At 44.8% G+C, this 21622-nt stretch overlaps 1 pseudogene; it reads right to left on the reverse strand.

Annotated features, from left to right (window-relative positions):
• The window catches only part of LOC112076742 (adhesion G protein-coupled receptor L1-like), a 38059-nt pseudogene extending 27063 nt beyond the window's left edge, over window positions 1-10996 (reverse strand).
• Window positions 10997-21622: the final 10626 nt, after the last annotated feature.

The following is a 21622-nucleotide window of genomic DNA, read 5'->3' on the forward strand; positions in this document are numbered from 1 at the left end:
TGTCATCCCAAACCTAGTGGCAACTAACTGAGCTTCTATTAATTACCAGGAGAGGGTCACCTCATCCCAAACCTAGTGGCAACTAACTGGGCTTCTATTAATACCAGAGAGGGTCACCTCATCCCAAACCTAGTGGCAACTAACTGGGCTTCTATTAATTACCAGGAGAGGGTCACCTCATCCCAAACCTAGTGGCAACTAACTGGGCTTCTATTAATTACCAGGAGAGGGTCACCTCATCCCAAACCTAGTGGCAACTAACTGGGCTTCTATTATACCAGGAGAGGTCACCTCATCACAAACCTAGTGGCAACTAACTGGGCTTCTATTAATTACCAGGAGAGGGTCACCTCATCCCAAACATGGTGGCAACTAACTGGGCTTCTAGTAATTACCAGGAGAGGGTCACCTCATCCCAAACCTAGTGGCAACTAACTGGGCTTCTATTAATTACCAGGAGAGGGTCACCTCCATCCCAAACCTAGTGGCAACTAACTGGGCTTCTATTAATTACCAGGAGAGGGTCACACTCATCCCAAACCTAGTGGCAACTAACTGGGCTTCTTTTTAATTACCAGGAGAGGGTCACCTCATCCCACAACCTAGTGGCAACTAATGGGCTTCTATTAATTACCAGGAGAGGGTCCACCTCATCCCAAACCTAGTGGCAACTAACTGGGCTTCTATTAATTACCAGGAGAGGGTCACCTCATCCCAAACTCAGTGGCAACTAACTGGGCTTCTATTAATTACCAGGAGAGGGTCACCTCATCCCAAACCTAGTGGCAACTAACTGGGCTTTATTAATTACCAGGAGGGGTCACCTCATCCCAAACCTGTGGCAACTAACTGGCTCTATTAATTACCAGGAGATGGTCACCTCATCCCAAACCTAGTGGCAACTAACTGGGTTCTATTAATTACCAGGAGAGAGTCACCTCATCCCAAACCTAGTGGCAACTAACTGGGCTCTCTTAATTACCAGGAGAGGGTCACCTCATCCCAAACCTAGTGGCAACTAACTGGGCTTCTATTAATTACCAGGAGAGGGTCACCTCACTCCCAAACCTAGTGGCAACTAACTGGGCTTCTATTAATTACCAGGAGAGGGTCATCTCCTCCCAAACCTAATGAAAACTAACTGGGCTTCTATTAATTACCAGGAGAGGGTCACCTCTCCCAAACCTAGTGGCAACTAACTGGGCTTCTATTATTACCAGGAGAGGGTCACCTCATCCCAACCTAGTGGCAACTAACTGGGCTTCTTTTAATTACCAGAGAGGGGTCACCTCATCCCAAACCTAGTGGCAACTAACTGGGCTTCTATTAATTACAGGAGAGGATCACCTCATCCCAAACCTAGTGGCAACTAACTGGGCTTCTATTAATTACCAGAGAGAGGTCACCTCATCCCAAACCTATGGAAACTAACTGGCTTCTATTAATTACCAGGAGAGGGTCACCTCATCCCAAACCTAATGAAACTAACTGGGCTTCTATTAATTACCAGGAGAGGGTCACCTCATCCCAAACCTAATGGAAACTAACTGGGCTTCTATTAATTACCAGGAGAGGGTCACCTCATCCCAAACCTAGTGGCAACTAACTGGGCTTCTATTAATTACCAGGAGAGGTACCCTCATCCCAAACCTAGTGCAACTAAACTGGGTTTTTATTAATTACCAGGAGAGGGTCACCTCATCCCAAACCTAGTGGCAACTAACTGGGCTTCTATTAATTACCAGGAGAGGGTCACCTCATCCCAACTAATGGAAACTAACTGGCTTCTATTAATTACCAGGAGAGGGTCACCTCATCCCAAACCTAGTGCAACTAACTGGGCTTCTATTAATTACCAGGAGAGGATCACCTCCCCAAACCTAGTGGCAACTAACTGGGCTTCTATTAATTACCAGGAGAGGGTCACCTCATCCCAAACCTAGTGGCAACTAACTGGGCCTCTATTAATTACCAGGAGAGGGTCACCTCATCCCAAACCTAATGGAAACTAACTGGGCTTCTATTAATTACTGTAACACTTCCAGTGGTGGAATAAAAGAGTCAGGTGCAGAGAGCAGGAATATCTTCAACAAGTGGATGTTTATTTCCTTTATAGAAATAACATACAATACGGCGACGCCACACAAAACACTGGGCGCGTAAAGAGATACTGTCCAAGGAAAAATGTATCATAGAAATCCACTACTGAACACCACCAACACGAAACAGAAAAACAAGCCCGCAGCGGGCAAACTGGGTTTAAATAACCCCTAACCTAAACACACCACAGGTGAAACAAATTAGACCAACTCAAAGGAAAACAGAAAGGGGATTCGGTGGACAGCTAGTAGACCGGAGACGACGACCGCCGAGCGCCGCCCGAACGGAAGAGGCACCATCCTCGGCGGGATTCGTACAGTACCCCCCTCCCGACGCGCGTGGCTCGAGGAACGACCCGGAGGGCGAGGAGCAGGGCGTCCGGATGGAGGCGGTGAAAGTCCTCCAAGAGGGACGGATCCAAAATAGTCCCCCACCGGTACCCAGCACTCTCCCTCCGGACTGTACCCCTCCCAGTCCACGAGGTACTGCAGGCCCCTCACCCGGCGTCTTGAGTCCAGAATGGCTCGTATCCTATACGCCGGGGACCCCTCGATGTCAAGAGGGGGGAGGAGGACCTCCGTACCTCACCTTCCTCAGGGGACCAGCTACCACCGGCCTGAGGAGAGACACATGAAACGAGGGGTTAATACGATATAAGAGGGAAGTTGTAACCTATAACACACCTCGTTTATCCTCCTCAGGACTTTAAATGGCCCCACACATGCGGCCCCAGCTTCCGGCAGGGCAGGCGGAGGGGCAGGTTTCGGGCGAGAGCCAGACCCTGTCCCCTGGTGCAACACAGGGGCCTCACTGCGGTGGCGGTCAGCGCTCCTCTTCTGCCGTTCACTGGCCTGCTTGAGAGAGTCCTGGACCGCTCGCCAGGTCTCTCTAGAGCGCTAACCCACTCCTCCACCGCAGGAGCTTCAGTCTGGCTTTGATGCCACGGAGCCAGGACCCGGCTGGTACCCCAGTACACACTCGAAGGGCAACATGTTCGTTGATGAGTGGCGGAGTGAGTTCTGGGCCAACTCCGGCCCACCGGGCAGTACCTCGCCCATTCTCCTGGCCGGTCCTGGCAGTACGACCTCAGAAACCTACCCACCTCCTGTTCACTCTTTCCACCTGCCCATTACTTTCGGGTGATACCCAGAGGTGAGGCTGACCGAGACCCCCAGACGCTCCATAAACGCCCTGCCATACCCGGACGTGAACTGGGACCTCGATCAGATACGATATCCTCCGGCACCCGTAATGCCGGAAGACGTGGGTAAATAGAGCGCTCCGCAGTCTGTAGGGCCGTAGGGAGACCAGGCAATGGGAGGAGACGACAGGACTTAGAGAACCGATCCACACCGACCCAAAATGGTAGTGTTCCCTGAGATGGAGGAAGATCCGTCAAAAAATCTACGATAGATGAGACCATGGCCGTTGTGGAACCGGAAGGGTGGTAACTTCCCCCTCGGTAGGTGCCTAGGAAGCCTTACTCTGAGCGCATACCGAGCAGGAGGAGACATAGAGTCTCACGTCCTTAGCCAAGGTGGGCCACCAGTATTTCCCTCTAAGACCACGCACTGTCCTCTCCACCCCCGGATGACCCGAAGCAGGTATGTGTGAGCCCACCGATACAATCGATCACGGACACCCAGCGGTACGTACCTGAGGCCAGTCGGACACTGGGGACGGCGCAGGTTCTACCCTCAACGCCCGCTCGATGTCCGGCGTCCACTCCCATACCACCGGAGCCACCAGACAAGAGGCGGGAAGGATGGAGTGGATCGATGGGCCGGTCATCCGTGTGTCATAGAGACGAGACAGCGCGTCGGCCTTAGTGTTGAGGGAACCTGGTCGGTAAGGAGATCGTAAATCTAAAACGAGTAAAGAACATGGCCCACCTCGCCTGACGCGGATTCAGTCTCCTCGGCCTCTCGGATATACTCCAGATTGCGATGGTCAGTCCAGATGAGAAAAGGTACTTGGCCCCTCAAGCCAGTGTCTCCACACCTTCAGGGCTTTTACCATAGCTAGTAGCTCCCTGTCCCCAATCATAGTTCCGCTCCGGACCCAGCTTCTTAGAAAAGAAAGCACAGGGACGGAGCTTCGGTGGCGTGCCCGAGCGCTGTGATAGCACGCTCCAACACCAGCCTCGGACGCATCCACCTCCACTATGAACGCTAATGAAGGGTCCGGATGCGCCAACACGGGAGCCTCAGTAAACCGTGCCTTCAACTGGTTGAAAGCTCCCTCTGCCTCGGCCGACCACTGTAGACACACCGGCCCTCCCTTTAGCAGTGAGGTAATGGGTGCCGCCACTTGGCCAAAACCCCGGATAAACCTCCGGTAGTAATTGGCAAACCCTAAAAACCGCTGCACCTCCTTTACCGTGGTTGGAGTCGTTTCAATTACGCACGGCGTTAACGCGATCACTCTCCATCACCAATCTCTTTCAGAGGACTGTAACACTGAATCTAATTCACTCAGGATCTATTTATATTCTGGTGGCAGAGCCCGACAACACGTAACGTGGTGCGGCGGAATGCGGCGCGGGTGGGGAGAACTAACGTGTATGTGTGTGTGTTTGCAAGTCTGGTCTGGCTCACAGCCCATCCCTGAGGGAGAGGAGAAGACTGACGRAGGACTGCTCTAATTGGCTCGTCTTTCTCACTTCAGACAGCTAAGACTTTTCATCACGACGCGATCAGGTTCCAATTTTCTCATAACCCTCCACCCTCCTTCCTTCAGATCCAATAAACAAGCTTCTTTAATAGAAGACGCGAATAGGAAAAWTGCAAGTCAGCAGCTWTTTAATCATCACTTTCAATTGGCTCCTGTGTACAGTCAGAGGGAAATGTCTGGTCTRGAATAAGAGAGAATAAGAGAGGATGGAAGAGGAAACKATTTATTTATAACCCAGKACCAGATCACCACCTAACAACAAAACAACACCAGAGGAGAGCCACATAAAGTAGAACATAGCAACCAGGGGCCAGCCAACCTGACCACCACAACAAGTCAACTCACATCTCAGGGCTACATTCAGAGAGAGATGATAGAGGACACTGAAAGAGGACATGATCTCACCCAAAGGCTGCAGGGCAAAAGAAGAAGAAAGATAACACAGACTAGAAACTCTTCCCCAACAGCAATGGTCACAGTTATAACTTTTACTGTTGCGATGGTAACAAGACTCAACCCTGAACTACAGTATATATCTAGAGGCAGGTTAGCTGAGGGCCTGTGAGCACCGAGCAGAGGAGGGTCAGAGTTCATCGTAATCTTAAAGGGGCACAGCCAGCCAGGTAGGACAGCTCCCCTAGAGGTCTGGAGGCCCTGCTGCACTTTGTGTTGTACTTGGACAGTTGAAAGTGGAGTGTTGGGACAACTCCTACCGGTGACAGTGGAGTGTTGGGACAACTCCTACAACCTGCAAAGAAACAGAAAGCAACAGCGGAAGATAAAGAGAGGGATGGAAAGAGATGAGATCAATGGAGAGAGTGAAAGAAATGTGCCAATGGATAAAGAGTTGTAGAAGAACGGCATGAAACAAAGAGAGAGAAGGTTGACAGAGAAGGAGAGATGAAAAAAGGCGATATTGACATCGAGATATGTTGAGAGGAAGAGAGGAGTGTGAGAATTCAGAGAAGAGGTCAGGGAGTTGTTGATGTCGGTTTTACTTTCTTCAGTTCCTGTACTCACGGCTCCCTGAAGGAAAAAACATAGACATTCACCCACAGAGTATCTTTTACCCACATCTTCCCTTCATCCCTCCCATAGTCATCAATCAAGCCCCCCCCCCCACACACACACCACACTTCTGTCTCTTCCCAGTGGAGGGGGGATGAGGCGGCAGCCCCCCCGGAATACTCCTGCACAGTGAGAGGATCAATGCTGAGAGTAATAGTACATGAGGAGGAGGGGACACTGTCTGAGCAGAGATTTTCACATGACTGAGGCTCCACACAACACCAGAATCCTCACCCTGTCTGCCTGTGTTCTTGTGTACTTGTGTACTTGTGTGTGTGCGTGCTTTAGGGTTTGAGTGAGAGTGTGTGAGAGACAGTGTGTGATGTGGGTGTGTGTTTCTGCGTGTGTTTGTGGATGTGTGTGTGTGTGTGTTTGTACGTGTGTATGAGCAACAGAGCGAGTGTGTAATGTGTGTGTACGTGTGTGTGTGTGTGTGTGTGTGTATGTCACACCTGCCACGGAGATGTGAGCAGCACCAGAGGAAGCCGGCAGCTAGTTACCATGGGGATATTGAAATGCGCACATCTTCAGGGTCATGTGGTCTAAAATAAGCCCTTTGCTGTTTGTGTTAACATTCCCATTGTGGCATGATGACACAGACACACTCTCCTGCCTCCCAGTCTCACTGCGGCCAATTGTCATTGTTATTGGAAATCAGAGGGACTACTAAGGTGTTTGGCACCAGATAAAGCAAACTAGCAGGCCCAGGGGTGAACGTGTGTGTGAGTGTGGTGGTGTGTGTTACCGCTATGATCGGCAATAAAGGCTGACCCCTCGCTGTACTCGCTGTATGAAGTGCTTATCTGCCATGGTGTTTGTGGAGCACCTTCCCCATGTGAAAATCTCTCTCAGCCTCTGGAGCGTTGCACTGTCGATGGAGAAGGAAAGAGTTTATGTGCATGTGTGTGCTGTCGGTGGTTTGCTGTGTGTGTGTGTCAGGTTGTGTTGTGTGGTGGTCGTTCGTCGTCTGCCTCGCTGCCCTGTGTCAGCCGCTGTCCCTGGTGTGTCGCTTGCACCTGTAAGAAGAGCGAGCACGACGAGCCAAGCACCCGCAGACGACGCGAGCAAACTGTGTGATCTGTGTCGTCTGAGTCTGGTTCTTGTCTGTCTTGTGTGTGTGGCTGAGTGTGTGAGAGAGAGAGTCTGTGTGTGTGTTGGTGTGAATGCCAGTCAGTTGTTGAGAGGGCTGAGAGGGGTTAGGTGGGGAGAAGGGGGATGGGGCGGTGGGGAAGGGGTAAGGGGTGTGGAGATGGGGGTCTGGGTACTCACTGTAGGGGACACACTCGTACTGTATCTCCAGGTACTTGTAGGTCCCTGGGCAGGGGTCTGGAACACATCGGACCCTGCCACGACACACACCTGGGTACGTTAATTAACACCTGTCCCACAGAGAGAGAGGAGAGAGAGAGAGAGAAGGAGAGAGGGAGAGAGGAGAGGAGAGAGAGAGAGAGAGAGAGGAGAGGAGAAGAGGAGAGAGAGAGAGAGAGAAGGAGAGAGAGAGAGAGAGAGAACATCAAAAGGAACACAAAATTCAACATATACAATTAGGATCTGGCTAAAAATACTTGAATACAGTTATAGAACCCATTGCCCTTTATGGTTGTGATAGGTCCTGCGGTCCGCTCACCAACCAAGAATTCACAAAATGGGACAAACACCAAATTGAGACTCTGCATGCAGAATTATGCAAAAATATCCTCTGTGTACAATGTAAAACAGCAAATAATGTATGCAGAGTAGAATTAGGCCGATACCCGCTAATTATCAAAATCCAGAAAAGAGATGTTAAATTCTACAACCACCTAAAAGGAAACAATTCCCAAACCTTCCATAACAAAGCCATCCCCTACAGAGAGATGAACCTGGAGAAGACTCTGTTCACAAACACATACAGACCCCGCAGAGCCCCAGGACAGCAACGCAATTAGAACCAACCAAATCATGAGAAAACAAAAATATAATTACTTGACACATTGGAAAGAATTTACCCMAAAAAAAWTTACGCTATTGGACCCTAAACAGAGAGTACACWGTGGCAGAATATCTGACCACTGTGACTGACCCAAAATGAAGGACATATTTGACTATGTACAGACTCAGTGAGCATAGCCTTGCTATTGAGAAAGGCTGCCCACCGAAGGCAGACCTGGCTCTCAAGAGAAGACAGACTATGTSCACACTGCCCACAAAATKAGGTGGAAATTGAGCTGCACTTCCTAACCTCCTACCAAATGTATGACCATATTAGAGACACTTATTTCCCTCAGATTACCTAGACCCACAAAGAATTTGAAAGCAAATCCAATTTTGATAAACTCCAATATCTATTGGGTGAAATACCACAGTGTGCTATCACAGCAGCAAGATTTGTGACCTGTTGCCACAAGAAAAGGGTGAAGTGAAGAACAAACACCATTGTTAATACAGCCTATATTTATGTTTATTTCTTTTCCCTTTTGTACTTTTTGCACATCATTACAACACTGTATAAATAAATAATATGACATTTGAGTGTAATGTTTACTGTTAATTTTGTATTGTTTATTTATCTTTTGTTTATTATCTATTTCACTTTCTTTGGCAATGTAAACATATGTTTCCCATGCCAATAAAGCACCTTAAGGATCCACCCCTTTTGTAAATTTTCGCCTAAAATGACATACCCAAATCTAACTGCCTGTAGCTCAGGACCTGAAGCAAGGATATGCATATTCTTGATACCATTTGAAAGGAAACACTTTGAAGTTTGTGGAAATGTGAAATGAATGTAGGAGAATATAACACATTAGATCTGGTAAAAGATAATTCAAAGAAAAAGACATGCGTTTTTTTGTACCGTCATCTTTGACATGCAAGAGAAAGGCCATAATGTATTATTCCAGCCCAGGTGCAATTTAGATTTTGGCCATTAGATGGCAGCAGTGTATGCGCAAAGTTTTAAACTGATCCAATGAACCATTGCAGTTCTGGTCAAAATGTTGTGTCAACACTGCGCAAATGTGCCTAATTGGTTTATTAATCACTTTTCAAGTTCATAACTGTGCACTCTCCTCAAACAATAGTATGGTATTCTTTCACTGTAATAGCTACTGTAAATTGGACAGTGCAGATAGATTAACAATAATCTAAACTTTCTGCCAATATCAGATATGTCTATGTCCTGGGAAATGTTCTTGTTACTTACAACCTCATGCTAATTGCATTAGCCTATGTTAGCTCAACCGTTCCACGGGGGACCCACCGTACCTGTAGAAATTGAAATTGAATTGAAATTGAAATTGAATTGAGAGTGAGAGAGAGAGAGAGAAACATGGGAACAGAGAAAAAAGCTAGACAGAGGAGAGAGAGAGAGAAACATGAATGAGGACATTGAGAGAATGACAGAAGAGACAAAAGAGAAGAGGCAGAAACATGTCCTTGGGGCTAAAGATGGAGGGAACGGGTCGGAAGGGGGTCATTTCACACTAGACTAGATCATGTGACAGCTGGACCTGAGGGGATGAGGCGACAGAGGGATGAGGGAGGAAGAGGGGGAAGAGTGCCGTAAGAGTCTCCCTCCCCCGATGGCTTGTGAGTGTGAGCAATTAAAGGTGAGAGAATGGGGTGGACTTAGTGCTGCTAAGACCACACACGCACGCACGCACGCACGCACGCAGCACGCACGCACGCCACGCACACACACACACACACACGACACACACACACCCACACACACACACGCACACACCACACACACACACACACACAACACACACACACACTCACACACACACACAACACACACACACACAGAAACGCACACAAGGCAGGGAACATTAATATCCACATAACACCAACATAATCTAAACAGCTCAATGTATGCTCCCTCACACACTCATACTCCAGCACACACACTTCCCTTTTCAGTACATAATCCCCCCCTTCCCTGTCCTCCTCTATCCCCCTGTCCTCCTCTATCCTCCTCTGTCCTCCTCTGCCTCCTCTATCCTCCTCTGTCTCCTCTGTCCTCCTCTGTTCCTCCTCTATCCTCTATTCCTCTCTTATCCTCTCTATCCTCTCTCTCTGTCCTCCTCTGTCCTCCTCTGTCCTCTCTTATCCTTCTCTGTCCTCCTCTATCCTCCTCTGTCCTCCTCTATCCTCCCTGTCCTCCTCTGCCTCCTCTGTCCTCTCTTGTCCTCTATCCAGCTATAGCATTATTGCTCTCTCTTTGCTCTCTCTCTCCGTATTCATTCTACCATTTCTCTCCACGTCACTGCTGCACTTTCTTTTATCTCCCCATCAGTGGTTCACTCTAGCCGCTCCCTTTCGTGCCCATCCCTCCATCCCTACATCAACCCTTCAGATCTCTCCATCTCTCCATCCCACACAATCCCCTGTCCTCCTCCAGATCTGTCCATCTCTCTCTCCTCTGCGCTTCCCTCCATCTCACCAGTAGCACCTCTCCCTCCGTTACATGTGTGATGGATAGCAGGGAGAGGGCTGCATTGATCAGCTCTATGAGGAGGCAGATGCTAAGCACAGCCAGAGTGCAGCTGCGGGAGCCACACCAAACACCATATCTCACTACACACATACTGCATGCACTCCACTTTACACACTAACAGCACATAAGATAAAAAAACAAGCAGGACAGAAAGACACACCCACTCTGGGTTCCTATGTCTTCTTATATTCTTCACTCACACACACACACCACACACACACACACACACACACACACACACACACACACACACACACACACACACACACACACACACACACACACCACAACCACACACACACACACACACACACACACACCACAACAACACACACACACACACACACCACACACACACACACACACACACACACACACACCACACAACACACACACACCACACACACACCACCACCACTCCCACCTCCGAGCATCCCTTCCACCTCCCCAGACGTAACCCCTCCCTGAATGACTGAATCCTCCTTGAATGGCCTGTCAAGGCAAAGGTAAACACTGCACGTTCTCCATTTGGAAGGGGTCAGCGTCACAGATCTTGTCGTCCGTGCGGCCGTAGTTGGCCGTCTCAATCATGATGACATCACTGCCAGGGCAGCGCAGCTCGATGGGGTATCCCTCGCACGCCAGCTCTCTACGCATCAGGCCGAAGGGCATCGCTGACCGACTCAGAGCTACAGCAGAGAGAGAGAGAGAGAGAGAGAGATAAAGTGTGTTATTGACAATGTAAGTGCATGGTATGAAATAGGAGGGAAATCATATAAACAAACGGCAGACATACCACTCTCTGTAGAATAACARAAACAGCATAAAGCAAATGGCTAGGTAGAGAAAATGCTAGTCATCATGTACAGTAGCAGAAAGACAGGGCCTAAGAGCAGAATTTGTATTTTTACATAGCAGTTAGAATGTAACATAAACACAATGAGACCATCATCTCAATTCACAGAGGACACAACTAAAAACAGTGTAGCCAGCCTCATAGACAGAGAGTGCAAGTGGACGTTGGATCCTAAAAGAGCACTTCCAGGCCAGGCCTGCCTCCCAAATGGCACCCTATTCCCTATAGTACACACATTATTTTTAATAGGGAATAGGGTGCCATTTGAGACACACCCCAGCTCTCCCAATCATGATATTTACCCACTCTGAGAGGCAAACTGTTAAACTTTCTGGCTTGTTCCATTAACAGACTCCCACACACACAGCCAGCAGCTCAACCCCCACCACTCGGACACGCACGCGTCTGACGCACAGCTCTGAAATAGAATGTCCTCACTTCACGTCTGCCTTCCAGCCGACGTCAACATTACACCTGAGTAGGGCTCACCTCCATACGGAGAGGGAGAATGAGGGAGGGAGAGGAGGCAGAGGAGGAGACAAGAAAATACATTGAACAGAGAAGAGAAGAGGGCCTGAGAGAGGGAGAGAGAATCTCACCCTAGCCTCAGGCAGGGCCTCTCTGTACGAGGGCTGGCAGGCCCCTAGGCTCCCTCCCCCCACCTGTGTCATCAGTCCGTTTGCCATTTGTACGCCCACTCCATGCAATCAGAAGACTGAGAGGACAGCTAGGAGAGAGAGAGCTGGCRCGGCAGACAGAGAGAGGGGGCAGCCAGGGTAGCGGGGGTTAATCGCTGTGCCAGGGCTGAGAGGGCCACAGACATGCACAGAGACACTCTCCCTCTCCTCCATCTACTCCATCTCTCTCTCCCTCTCCTCCATCCGCCTCTCCATCTACTCCATCTCTCTCTCCCTCTCCTCCATCCGCCTCTCCATCTCTCTTCATCTGCACAAGTAGGCTTTCTAACGGCCTCTGCATTCAGACCTTCAACAAATTCAGTCCTACTCAGCTCACCACAAAATGGCTGCAGCCTTGGCATGTACTCCACAAAGTCCTGTAGGTAAGCTCCAAAAAAATGCCATATTGTTAAGTTTAGAAGAATGAAAATTGAGATGCTTGTATAATTGTTCCTTATTGAACAAAACTTGATATAGTGCCATTCATCAAGCCTTGGGCCTGCATGCAGCTCCCCCTATAGGTCAATGGTGAAAATGCAMTTGTCTGCATTTCATTTTGGGTCGTCGCTTCCCCTGAGTTGGATCTATGTGGCCCTGCATTTGCTGTTTTCTCACCCGGCTGGTATGTTTTGACAGTGTGTTTAAAAGTGCAAATGAAAACATCTTCACTTGAACTTGATTGGTCAACTCTCCCAGCCTTCCTCCATCAATTGACATAATTTGTATATTTGAGTTGCTGCAGTTCAGACTTGTGGCTCTCTCACCTTGCCCACTCTGAGAGCTGCAAAAACTGAAAATCAGTCACCAAAGATAGGGGATAAAATGCAAAAAGGCTAAAAAGCAAGAATGTTGTTCAAATGTGCTCAACCAGGCGGTTGATATGTCAGTAAAAGGTACTATAGAGTAAGAATATGGTAAATAATTGTTTTATTAAAAATAATTATTTGGTGAAAAATATTATTGAATTGATGTCAAAACACTATATTATGCAACATACATTGATTAAACAATATTTCATGCCCCTTGTGGTAAATTAATCAATATTCAGAATTATTGTTCAAAATTTGTTCAAATTTGCCATCAGTCCTCATATAAAGTGATACTGTGAGATTCAGATGAACTCATGGATATGATTTCAAACTGTTTGTCTCTGTGTGACATATAAAGGAAGTGCGAGGTAGTTGTACGGGCCAATAGGAACTGGTGTTAGCYCAACGACTGGAAGTCTACAGCTACATACGGAACAAGAGATGTGCTTTTTGTGGTGGGGAACTAAGCATAGCCTCCCCTCAATGAAAGCTGGGTTTGTATCCTGCCCAATGCATTCACCAAGTAGCCAAGCCAATCCATAAAGGGTTTTGATCGAGACTGCCCTGAAATAAATCTTAATCATCAAATACTTTTTTAAAGATCACATTTGGGAGCAGCAAAACAGTGAGCGGACATTCTCATGTGCCCATACGCCCATCATGGAATGAGAAATGTGATGATGCCGGTGACCCTCGTATTTACAAACATAGTTTACCTGTAACAATTTCTTGTTASGGGTTCAAGCAGCGAAGCTGCAAGAAACCATATTGTACTTGTTGGTTCCCCAGCAGTGAGCTCCCTTCTCCTACTCAAAGAGCTTAAGAGAGTTGTAGCGCTTCCCAGACACAGCCCATCTGTAAATAGCCCATCCAACTACCTACCTCATCCCCATATTGTTTTAATTTACTTTTTTTGCTCTTTTGCACACCAGTATTTCTACTTGCACATCATCATCTGCACATCTATCACTCCAGTGTTAATTTGCTAAATTGTAATTACTTTGCTACTATAGCCTATTTATTGCCTTACTCCATTTGCACACACTGTATATAGATTTTTCTATTGTGTTATTGACTGTACTTTTGTTTATTCCATGTGTAACTCTGTGTTGTTGTTTTTAGTCGCACTGCTTTGCTTTATCTTGGCCAGGTTGCAGTTGTAAATGAGAACTTGTTCTCAACTGGCCTACCTGGTTAAATAAAGGTGAAAAAAAATGTCTCACTATATTGTCTAAACATGTCTCCCTCAATAAGTCTGTCTCATTCTACCTGTTGATGTTTCAATGGTGCCAAGGATAGTTCCAGTTTGTATATGCTCTGATGTTTGCCTCTCTATGGCACACCAGGTCTGATTCCAGCAACATGTGCTGTTTGCGCTGTTTGGGTCCTTCCACTTCTMCTACATCTAAACAAGGCAWAGGTCTGGAATTAATAAGAGGCGTGTTACAGCACTATAGCAGACTTTTAAAGATCATTTATGCTTGAGCCGTCATGCKTAGTGTTTCCTGTGAATTTGATCTCTGCAAACATCTGGGAAAATGCCTTTAAAAGGCTCMYAGAGAGCAATAGTAATGGTGTCTTTTTGTAGGCACTAACGCAGGCTAACACTGCCATGGCTCGCTGGCCAAAGCTTATGGGGAAATGAATGTTTTTTGGGGAGGGATTCAGGATAAACGCTGAAAATAAGGTCTGTGGTAAACACAGACATAGGAGATCTGATACGTGTTATTCTATGAGATCATCTTCATCAGCTAACATCACTTTTTGTGAATTTTGAAGCATTTATGTAATCAAAAGAAGCAAAAAGCTAACGATGTGCTAACATGTAAAAAGATAAAACTACACCTCAGGTCGCGTGCCTTTGACATTGAGCTAACCGGCTTAGCTTATCTTATCAGGCTTAGTTTACCTTATCAGGCTTAGCTTACCTTATCAGGCTTAGTTTACCTTATCAGGCTTAGCTTACCTTATCAGGCTTAGCTTACCTTATCAGACTTAGCTTACCTTATCAGATTTAGCTTACCTTATCAGACGGACCCAAAGTCTCCTCTAGACAACATCGTTAGGGAAATGATCAAATGAGCACCTTCCCGCTGAGGAGATATGGTTGCAGCCTGGAGCAAAACAATATACCATCGTTGCATTTTTGTTCGAGCTGGTAAGCAGTAAGCTAACTAAGCTAACTAGCTTTTAGGCGGACTAGTGTAGCGTAGACTAGTTTGCATGGTCGGCGTAGTGACGTGAAAATGCTTGCTACTAACGCTGAAGTTCAAGTTCTCTGACAGTTAGCGACTCATTAGCAAGTGACTTATTTTGAGAACGTAAAGGCTTTATAATTCCTAAAGGTCATGTTAACTGACTGTTATCACCTCATAGAACAAAACATAGAAGATATCCTAAGCYTGTGTTAACCTCAGACCTTATTTTCAGCGTTTATCCCAAATAGGAATAGCAAACGAACCAGAGGTAGAAAATGATCATTCATTTCCGTTATTTAGGACTACAAGCTRGCAAGCGCTATTGTCGACTGTCTAGCGCGCTGCGCTATAACTCCACATGGGTTGAATCCCGGCCAAAGTCCCATTGCCCATTCACCCATTCCTCTTTTCATATATTATATTAATGCAAGACAAAACACGCAAGCTTTGTATTTAACACACCACTTTGAAAGTGAGAGTATCAACATTTTACTGGGATTTCTGATGGATTGTCATCATTGTTGAGATTGTTGCATATTTGTAACTATATCAGGTTTTGTTAAGCACGAATTTCAATGCTTCTATACCAAAGTGAATCATTTTGGAGCTTACCTAGTGGACTAACAGTCAGAGCTCAGAGGCAGAGGRACTAGAGTTGGCAGGGGAGCTCTCCCTGGTGATGAAGGACAGCCAGTACATATGAGTGGAGYTTTCCACTGCCAGCTAGACAGATAACTGCTGTCCATGGTGCTGAAGGAGTATGACGAGAATACGTCTATAGAAATGCWTTTGGAGAGCAATAACCATTGGAGTCTGGCTATGGTTTGTTCTACATCAGACASACTAGAATAATCAATGGAGCTAGCAATGCATTGCGCTACATCAGAGTGACTGCAAAGTCTATGGGAGGGAACAGTCCATGGTACTGAAAACAGAATGATAGGTAGTGATAAGCTCTTTACAACCTTGAATCAACAGAGGGAACATTTTACACATTAAGTCTGCCCCTTTCTTTGATCGGTCCCATTTTCTCAATTTACCTCAGAGTCAAAGCTAGCTATCTCCAACGACCCGATTTGACAAGAGACTTTAAAAAGCTGCTGCTCTCCTCACCTACTTAGTCCTCTTATACTCCCCTGACCAGACTGTATTAGCAGTTGAGAAAGGCAGGATGAAGAAAGCTGGGTTCTATGCTGGCTTATTGATATAATTAATTAAAATGAATGAAAAATGACTGAATAAAGCATATAATACAGGCTGTATCGAGACTAGATGGAACACAGAACAGAACACTTTTTTCCTTGGCAGCTGATGATGAGGCTCTGGGTGAATTAGATTTCAGTCTATCCATTCAGGAAATGTCCGTAGGGTCAACGTCAATGTCAGTCATTCCCGAGATGCTGTGTAGCTGCAGCTACATGACTCACACACTGAGACTAGCTCATATTTCTAAACGTCACCCATTCATTGCAGCTGCATCACTTGGGTAATGTTGTGTCAGAGTGTAACTAAGGAATTGATAGGCTGAATAGCAGATCAATATATTTAATTTAAAATCCTTATGCTACACAGACATAATATTTTCGTATGGCTTTATAAAATACACCAAATAAGACGCGCAAAAACTTCAATTAGGAAACAGATGCTCACACTCTCTCACGCCATCTCAAAACATTCTAATAAATGCATGCTAGTCGCCCACAACACACACACACATCACATCACATCACACACACACACCAACACACACACACAACACACACAACACCACACACAACACACACACACACCACACACACACACAACCCACCAACACACACAACACACACAACCACAACCACACACCACACACAGACAACACCAACACACATCACACACACACACACAACAGTGCGCGGTATCTGTATTCTTTCTTAACTATTTATATTTGCACAAATTTACTTTACTTCACTACATTCCTAAAAAAAAATATATTTTTACTCCATAATTTTCCCTGACACCCAAAATACTCGTACATTTTGAAATGTTAGCAGACAGGAAATGGTCTAATTCACACATTTATCAAAGAGAAATCTGGTCATGTACTGGCCTCTTGATTGCGCAGACTCACTAACACACATGCTTCATATGTAAATGATGTCTGTAGTGTTGAAAGTGTGCCCCGAACTCCGAAATAAATAAAATAAAATGAAAATCGTTCCGCCTGGTTTGCCTAATATACGTAATTTGAAATGATTTATACTTTTACTTTTGATACTTATGTATATTTTAGCAATTACATTTACTTTTGATACTTAAGTACATTTAAAACCAAATACTTTTAGACTTTTACTCAAGTAGTATTTTACTGAGTGACTTTCACTTTTACATTTACTATTACAGTTTTTTACAATCGCTAGGACCCATTTCTCAACACTTAAGTCACTTTTTCAAAACTCTTCACACAGTTCTCCTAAYCAACGTTCAGCTTGGCACAGCAGGTCATTTCATATCCAAAATTAACTCAAACCACCAAAACACYTCATACATGTCTCAAATCAACTCATTCTTCCATAACACTAGCAAAGKTTGTCACCCAACAAGCACACTGTCACTCATAAAACAATGACCTAAAAAACACTAAYAACAGGTAGCATTACACGATGTTTTCGTTAGTTAAGTTTCTTTACAAAACAAGAATGACACCTCTCTTCTGTTTAGAATTCACTGAAGTATATGTTACAGGAATGAATCAGACATGATGCAATATGCTTCAATATGTTTTATGTCATTTTTTGGCATTGAGTGATTCCAAAAAACAATAATTTGTGTATACACCATCTACCGATACAGATACAGTTGCAATACTAGTCAACCTTGCCTTCTGCATTTGCCCACAGGTTCTCATCCACTTCACATCTTATGTCATCTTGGGCAATACACTGTCATGATGTTGGCCTGGGGGTAGGTTTAKGACAGTCATAAATACCTCTCTCCCCCTTTTTCCTCTCCCTACTCTACTGATRWGACATTAGAAAACCCCTTGGTTAACATAGAGATTCTGGGAACATTAGAAGTTGGGGGGAAATTAACTATATTCTGGTAATCCGACCAATTGAACATATGCGGTGGTACTTAACTTCTTCAGGGTAGGGGGCAGCATTTTCAGTTTTGGATAAATAGCATGCCAAAATTCAACTGCCTGCTACTCATCCCCAGAATATAAGATATGCATACTATTAGTAGATTTGGATAGAAAACACTCTGAAGTTTCTAAAACTGTTTGAATCATGTCTGTGAGAATAACAGAACTTATGTAGCAGGCAAAASCCCGAGGACAAACCATTCAGAATTTTTATTTTTTTGAGGTCACTGTCTTTTCAATCAATCTGGTGTCCCAATCTATTTCATTGGGACACCAGATTTCTAGGGACTTGTTTGCAGTTCTTACCGCTTCCACTGGATGTCACCAGTCTTTGGAAAGTGGTTGAGGTTATTCCTTTGTGTAATGAAGAAGTACGGCCATCTTGCCATCGTTGAAATCGAGGGTGTCACTTGAGAGTAATTGTTTGAGACGCGTGCACATTTACCAAGAAAAGTTGTTTGCATCAGTTGTGTTTCATTTTCTTGTATTGGGAACACAAGATTCATCCCGTCTTCTCTGTATCCTAACGTTGTTATTACAAAAGTTAGTTTGATGTGTTTTGGATAAAGTTTTTATTTGTACTTCGATATATTTTTTGTAGTGTTTTTTTTGGATCTTGTTGAGTTGCGCAAGTTGGAAGTCTGTGTGTGATTGTTCTGGAATGAAATTCGCGCCTAAATGAATTGACATCTTTGGATAATGATTAGTTCGACTGGATTATAATTACATTGCGACACAAAAGGTATCATTTGTGATGTTTATGGGACATGGAGTGGCAACAAAAGATTATTTCGTTCAAAGGCTAGTGCCATGAATTTTATATTTTGATTTCTGTGTTCTGTGTCCGTGTCTGCATTGTGTTCGAATATAGGGTACTCTGGCTTTTGTTTACTGTTTGTGCCTATCAAGAGAGATAGCATTTTTATCTTTCGCCGAAAAGCCCTTTTTGAAATTGACACCTGTCTGTGTGATTCACAACGAGTTGTTAGCTTTATGTTGCTTATCTTAACATGGGTTGTGATTTAATGAAGTTTATTGATTTTTATATCATGGTTTTATTTTTCGATAAGTGGACGCTCTGTGATTTTTATTCCCCCTGGCTATTTGGCAGGTGGGCTGACGCTAGTTGTTCTGTACCCACGCTACAGGCAGAGATTGTTAAGTAATTATTTTGAGTGCCTGTGCATTACGGTCTGTTCATCTTGGCACACTTCTCAGTCAATTTGTGATAGGATATGACATAACTCTATTTCTTGGGTGGAAAGTCCTACACAGAAGGTATCGGAGATTTCTACGGAGGTGGAATTTGTTTGTTTCCAATTCATTAATGTTGTGGCTAAGGTGTGAAATCTTTAGCTCTCTTGGGTGAAGAGATTAAATTGTGTTAAATATCTTGATGCTTCTAAACATGAAGACATTTGGGTTTCTCATTTAGAGTTCCTAGGGCTCTGCTCCCTAGTGGCCCCGCCCCTGTGGAAAGTAGACCATGGGTTATTAAATCCTTTTCAGATCACACGCGCTTCTCCTCATCTACTATACTTAAGACCATGTTCAGACGAAAATGTAACTTCCTGCTTCCGAAGGATGTTGAGGAAGCGACGGTCCGGTTGTTGCAGAAGTGGTTTCAGATAATATACTATGCTTTAGATTACGATGGACCAACATACGCGTTTTGAGCTTTGCGGTTGTGTGAATGTATGGCAACTTTGAACTCTTATCACTATAGAAGTGATACTCGCTTAGTATCGGTTCTGATGCTTAGCACAGCAGCTGCAACGTATATTGGAAGGAACTAGAAGAGTATCCCATCTACCACTCACAGAGAACAACCCGGTGTACTACATACGTACCCGATAGTTGTACCAGCAGAGACGTTTCTTCAAAGGACTAAGTTTACTCGTTGGGTCAATTCAATGTGCGCTTGTCCATCTACACCACCTATTCGAAGCGCAGTCAGAGTTATATCATTATTTGGTGCATTTCCTTTTCCAAATTGGGCGGTTAATTTAGAATGAATAAGATATTGTATTTTTACATAGCAATTCAGCGTTCTGCTCTGTTGGTTGTCCTGCAGTCTCCGTCAATCTTTCCACGGTCAAACCCAGCCCTCTTTTAATTTTGTCTTAAAAGTCCATTATCTGTTCTCGACGCTTATAGGCGTTTTTCCTTAGTGCATCGTAAGGTGTTGTTTAATTCAAGTTATGAATATTACTGTGTATTGTGTTAATTCTGGTGGTGTATTATAGGTAATGTGTAGTATATAAATTTATCATTAATTCCAATTATTTGTATTGGCTGAATTGCTCAAACTTGTGAGCAAGGGTTATGAGATGATAACCGAGTAGCATTTACAACTTCCTTCAGATGAAGACTGGAAATTAATTGTGAAGGATTAATATTGACCTGCTATTGTATGTAAAATATTACTGAGGTCTTTTGTGATTTTATTCGGAAGATAACAGCTCTATAAATATATTTCGTGTGCCCGACTTTCTAGTTAATTGACGATTTACATGATTAGCTCAATCAGGTAATTAGTTCCATTACGGGGATTGAATGGATTTTATGTATACTTTCATCTTATCACTTAATTCCCGGCATAGCCAACCAGGCACTACGAACGCTAGGAATTTAATATTTGGGCGATGCTGGTCCATCCTTCTGGTTGTGCAATCTCTGTCGAGATATGTTCAGTGCATTTCAGTCATTTATTTCCATGGGACGTCCAGAAGGTTGACATTTTGATCATGTGTACCTGGGTTTGCTGTTTTGCGTTCTGTCGTTCTTATTGCTGTTAGGTGGTCATCATATCCTTCCGACCTTTCGGTTGCGGGGAAATACATTATTATTCTCCTTCTTATGGTGTGAGGTTAATAGAGTAAGATGATGATCACCATGATTCATGATTTATTACATAGATCCTAATTTAAGTGGCCCCTAACTCGGGTCTATCTGAGACTACATGCGTCTGATTCTTTCTCTCAGTCTTTCTTCTCCAGGCCATACGTTCACCTCTTCCTTCTCACAGCCACTCTTTCTCCTCCTCGGTGTCCAGCCACTTTCTCTGATCTCTGGTGGGTACATGTTTAACATTCAGTACCAGCTATTCCTAAAATGTCCCCTTTTGTTATAGATGCGTAAATGAAATTGAAAAGACGACTTACCTGGGGTATTTGTGTTCATCTACGAGGTGGGATTATCAAGCTGTGGTTGGTCTAACCTGTTTTTGATAGTGGAGGTTCAATTTTTTAGATTTGGAATATATTATCATATACTGTAATTACTTACATTTTACATTTAATTTAAGTTCATTTTAGCTGACGCTCTTATCCAGAGCGACTTACAAGTTGGAAGTTCATACATAATTCATACCCTGGTCCTCCTCCGTGGGAAATGAACCCACAACCTGGCGTTGCAAGCGCCATGCTCTACCACTGAGCGCCACGGGACGTGACTTGAAGAAATGTCAAAATGCTGTCATTATAAAATGTTGTGTTATGTTAGGTTTTGAAACTTTAAGTTTAACCAGTTTTGAAAAGAGATGTAAACATGCTTGCCCATGGCCTGTAGGTATTAGAGTTTTGGTGGTGGTTGGTGTCTGAGTGAGAAAATAATTAAGGAAAATTTGAAAATA

Source organism: Salvelinus sp. IW2-2015, unplaced genomic scaffold (genome assembly GCF_002910315.2).
Source record: "Salvelinus sp. IW2-2015 unplaced genomic scaffold, ASM291031v2 Un_scaffold3977, whole genome shotgun sequence".
In the NCBI taxonomy this organism is placed as follows: domain Eukaryota; kingdom Metazoa; phylum Chordata; class Actinopteri; order Salmoniformes; family Salmonidae; genus Salvelinus; species Salvelinus sp. IW2-2015.